This window comes from Fulmarus glacialis, unplaced genomic scaffold (assembly GCF_000690835.1).
Source record: "Fulmarus glacialis isolate BGI_N327 unplaced genomic scaffold, ASM69083v1 scaffold11174, whole genome shotgun sequence".
Classification (NCBI taxonomy): Eukaryota; Metazoa; Chordata; class Aves; order Procellariiformes; family Procellariidae; genus Fulmarus; species Fulmarus glacialis.
This window is the reverse complement of record NW_009208703.1, coordinates 8,924-14,481: the sequence shown is the minus strand read 5'-3', so window position 1 is coordinate 14,481 and position 5,558 is coordinate 8,924.

Here is a 5,558-nt window from a genome sequence, read left to right as displayed (position 1 = left end):
TTTTCCAACCTTAATGATTCTATAAGTCTGTGATTCAATGAACTAAATCCATACTCATTACTTGCAAACTGTTACCAAGTACTTCACATCAGTCCTGAGGGACTTTGCAGCCACATCCTGTCAGTAATCATCAGGTCCCCTCTCCACTATTAGGTTTTACCATGCTTCGTGTTAGCATTGCTGATAAGGGCAAATTAGTTATCAAGACACCTGCTGCCAAATCACCCGGTGTATCCAGCACATGCACTCACCACCATATCCCATTGCAACGGGTCACTGCCCTGCCCAGACCCAGCCAGGAGGCAACCCTTAGAGCAGACCCAGAAAAAAAAATGTGGAGGTTATTAACATCTCCAAAGTCCCTGTTGTCTGGAGGACCCAAACTGCGACTGTCAGATTGCTCGCGACTGTAACCGTGGCTGTGATCATGACTACATTTTGAGACTGTTCGTGGCATATGAGAAGTGAGTTTGATTGTTGCCATGGCAGTTATTGATGGGTAACCACTGGAAACACAGTTTAAGCAGCTAGGCTATGGACATACAGTAGGAAAGGTAGTATTCAACACAACTAAAGTAAGTAAATTGGCCCTGTCAATGGTTTGGTATGTTCCTTTTACAGGAACCCAATCAGAGTTGCAATGAGAGCTGAAGGAGACCATTCCCAGCAGCAGAAACACCAAAAGCCTGAGATCACATTTCGTGCTTCATTCCTTTACTCTTGTGTTGGTTTCAGTGCCAGGCAGGTTTCCCAACAGTCTGTGATCCAGCCTGAGCCCAGGACTCCCCCTCTGCGGTCAGCAGGCATCTCCGTCACCGACTTCTGTTGCTGCCCATCTGCCCCAGCTCCATGCTGGGTATAGCAAGCCTCTTCTGAGCCTTTCCATACATCTCTCTATAACACTTCTATTACTGCTTTGTGTGTGTCTAAATTGGCTTTAAATAGAGCTGAACTTTCTGTAAGGTGAAGTAAGCGTAGCTTGTTAACTCTGGGCAGTTTGACATAAGAGATGTGTGATTTGTCATGTTGAATGGTTTAGAGAAATGACAAACGCATGTGATTTATGAACTGAAAGCCTATCAGCATCATGCAGGCTTGATGATAAGTGTTGCATTAACACTATTTATGGCATTGAATAAGAGCAAGAACTGTGAAGCTCGCAGTTTAGCAGGTTACAAATAATCAAGCAAACATTGTATTCAGACACCAAGATTACCCTGAGGGCGGTTATCACTACCAGCTCTGCCTGTGACTCAACCCAGCATCCACACAAAGCAGTCAGGGCCAAGAAGTGGGAGCAGAGAAAAGTTTTCTCCCAGCAAGGAGAGAAGGGATGTGGGAGGGGGCGACCGGTGAAGGTGCGTGCCATTGCTCTGGCGTTAGGAGAGGTGCTGGACATTCGCAGAGCTGTTTAATTTTAGCCTGGGCCTGCCTCCTCTGTGGATCCCCCACATGCTACCTCCTCTATCGAGGGCTGGTGCAGGAAGACCTCAACACCAGAGCCACACACAGGTGTCAGCGTGGGTCCCAGGCAAGGGACCTTGGCAGATGCCTCCTTCGGTCCACGCCTATAGACCAAAGTGGGTCGTGTTTGCCTTTGCCAGCTGCAGCAGCTGCTCTGATCAGTCCCAGTGTCCTTGCAGAACAATCTCCTTTCCAAAACATAGCACAGTTATTGCGGTTGGACTTTGCTTGGAGGCCTACCCCTCGTGGCCCAGGTCAGGTCCTGTGCCAGATTTGCAGAGGACATGTGCTGGAACCTCTTCCACCACTGCAGCCTTCTCCCAGTGACCCTGCCCCAAGCTCCTGCTCCTCCTCTCCCAAATTTCCTGTTCAACTCTGAGTTACTAGAACATTTGTCACTTTATTTTCAATGCTGAGGTCACTTTATTATACAGAATATAATTTTCAGATGTATTGAGAAATCTTAGTATTTACACATGTCATATTCCAAAATTCGTTAGATCTGGGTTACTATGAAGAACAAACTTCATCTTTGACAAAGCACCACTTTGATAAGTGATATTTTTAAGATATTTTTCCTATCCAAGGACAAGTATTTCTCAGCTGAAGTGACTATATCTTTTTGATTGAGTCTTTCTCATCTGAGAAAAAACTCTGATTCAACACGATGGTCTCTAGCAGTGTTAGGCATCACAGTAATGGTCCCATTTCAGAAACACTGTGGAGTGTTACACAATTCAGCTAGTCAATATGAGTCAGGTAAGAGATGCCAGCATACCCAGCGTAATGGTATATTTATCCTTTCAACTGCTCCTACCACTTAGTCCTCTATTTTTCACACGAATGTAATTCCTTACTAGTTATCCTTAGTACTGCACAGGCTGCAGTGCCAAACACCCCAATCAATTAGACTCCAAACAATTTTAGGTGAAAGTACTGGAATATTTTGTGTCAGTGTAAAAATCATAAACATTGAAGGACTTTGAGATCATCTGGTCAGCATTTTTCAACCCTCTGAAGTTTAAAGACAGCTTCACCTTTGATAACAATGTCACAGACCATCTTTACCTTGGGTGTGCCAACAGGCTTTTTAATTTCAAGCAGAAACCATACTTGGCTTTCAAAGGCTGATGATTTTCCTTCACGTAATATTATTCCCGGGGCACCAAAAACGACAAAAAATTTTTCCCTGAGTGAAAACTGGAGAATTAGGTCGTAAGTGCAAGGGCAAAAAGAGCTTTGGTTTCACCTAGCCAAGGCATTAATCGTTTAATGGGACGGAGTTCTCCAACCCTGCGTCTCGTCCAGCCACCCTTTGCTCAGCCACAGGGATTTATTTGCTGCTGCCACTTGATGTCCCCTGCTGGAGCTGGGGAACCTGCATCTTTCTATAGCATTCTCAACTTCTTGCCATTTTTCAGCTCCCTGAACACAGCCTCAACTAATGCTCCGGGTGGTTCAGTTGCTTTTCTGCTATTTGCAACAAGTTCTACCCACAATTTTTTTCCTGCCGTAGCTTTATTCTGTGTTTGCACATAGCTCTTTTCTGGGTTCATGCAACTGCTGGGAATGTAGAGTCAGAGCAATACATGGAGTTTTAAGGCAGACTCCACACATAGGTATTTGAGAGCTACACTATGACAATTTGCTCTGCAATCCATTAAGTCAACCAGGACCTGAAAGGACAGCTTAGAATTCAAAGCAGATATATCACAGGAGCACCTTCCACAAATTTTCCCCCAAAAACCTGTGCTCTGAGTAACCACTCCTCATGTCTTCCTCTCAGCTGCCTTGTTGCAACATTTGCAATTTTACAGACATGTCCTTATTTAGCCAACCAGTTAACAGAAACACAACTTTCCATTGAAGGCTAATTTAAAGTCTCAAGCACATGTCCTCAGCTGTTGCAAAATTATGCCACTAAGTGCAATAGGCTCTGTCATTTTACATCAGCTGAGAATCTACTTGCAAGGGCAAAATAAGTGGATGCAGCTGCAGTTCTCTTCCTTGGGAGTTGTCCCTCATACAGAACTGATTGCAGGTGGCTGAGAGTTGGTATTTAAAAAGAACAAGTTTTTGGTTTCTTTGGTTGTTTTTTGGGTTTTGTTTTTGTTTTTTTAATGTATCTGGTGAAATTCATTCATGTGCTCTCTCTGATGGCTGCCCAGGGCCTGTAACCCACCATACCCCAACTCGAAGGAAAGCTAGCTTAGAAAACAGGTTACCAGATCACAAATGAAACATTATTTCTCATGCCGTATCATGGTGGCAGAAGAAAGATAAAATTGAAAAGGTGACCCGTTTTTTCTTCAAATAATACAGTGCCATTCAACAGACTTAATTATCCTCAAAGACACATCTATTAATTGTTGGTCTGTCAATCAAAACCCTTATTAGACATGCACATGACATCACATCACAGTCTAACAAATCTTCCTGCCAGTCAAAAACCTTTATATAGATTAATCTGATTTCAGAGGCAAGTTTTGTGTTTGACCTTTTACCCAACTTCTTCAGGACTGAAATTGGAGAGGAGCTGAATGTTCTCTGTATGCTGCAGAGCTGGGACGATGGGGTCTGGGCTGTCCCTAAGAGTTTCCCTCTTGGCCACGCTCTGCTTTGTGCTGCGGCATGGAGCCTGGAAAGGGGCTCTGCCTTGGACGGCTGAGTGACCTGGGGTGGACCTGCATTTCTACAGGAGAGCTCTTCTCCCCCCTTCTTCTGGTCTGTCTGTACCACAGCACGAATTCCCTGGCTGCTTGGGATATCATGAGGCCGTGCTTCACTGAGATATCTCAAAAAAAACAGGTTTTGAGATTACATAGTCCATCCCATGCACACTGCGTACACACACCATGTTGCTGTGGACGTGCACCCGTGGCAGTGATTGCTGTGCTGGGGAAGACCCCGCAGCCTTTGCCCCAGGAGGAAATATCTGCTTTGCTAAGGGAAAAGCGTGCACACCTGAACAGAGCAGGGAGTTTGCCAGCCTGTCTGTCGGGGCGCCAAGGGTAAGAAGTAAATGCACTAGTAACCACTGGGATTTGAAAGGCAGCCCCATCCAGCTTCCCCAGACCAAACAGGCAGGCATGTCAGACTGCTGTACTGTTGTGCCGCCCTGAGCAGCTCTGGACTGTGTTGCACATGCTGCATGCGCTGCTCTGCGCCTGCTCAGCAGTTGTGACAGGCTTTGAAGATGCTGGATTTCCTTTGCTAGCGAGTGCAGGTTAACACAGATACTCCACGTATTGAAGGTGTCCCTGCAAGTGCAGCACCGGATTCATATCTGTAAATATAACACCATCACTGGCAATAACTTTCTCAAATGGCATTTGGTGGAAAGCAATTAATGACATTTCTGGCTGCTGGAAACATCATCTGTTCTGTTAGGGTCTCCTAGTGTCACTTCTCTCTCCCTTTCCACAACCCCAGGCAACTTTGTTTCTCATCTTTACGAAGAGGAACGGATGTTGTAGGATGATGATTATCCCATTGGGCTTGACACCCCCTACACTGCTGTAGAGCAAAAAAGGTGATGCCTTCCTAGTGGACCTGGCTGGTAAGTCAGAGCTTGGAGGGACTGCTCCATTGCAAAGCACTTGTCATCACGGTGGTGTCATACACAGCTCTTCGAGAGCTGTAGTTGGTTACCAAATCTGAAGAGGTTGTAAATTTATTTACTGATAGTGCATCAAGCTTCGTGTACCCAGTTGCACTGGCACTTCAAGTCTCTTTTGAACTGAAATAAAAGCAAATGGCAGAGGCTGAGGCTTTCAAGATAATATAATTTATCTTCTGAAAATCTGCTTTTTAGATGTCAGGCAAAACAACTTCACAATAGCTAGAAAAGATCTTGTCTGGCATCGCTGTATTTTTATTGTTCTTTAATGTAACTTGAAAATATTAGGCCATATTTTGGTGTTCAATTTTCTATCGATTTTCCAGACAGTCTGATAACACAAATGAAAAAAATGCCTGTAATTAGACATCATTCCTAAAGCTGAGGGACTTTGCAGAAAGCCACACAGCAAGCTTTCTCTGCATGTAAAACTTTAAAGTGCTTCCTAGATTCATAAAATAGAGGCAAACTCAAA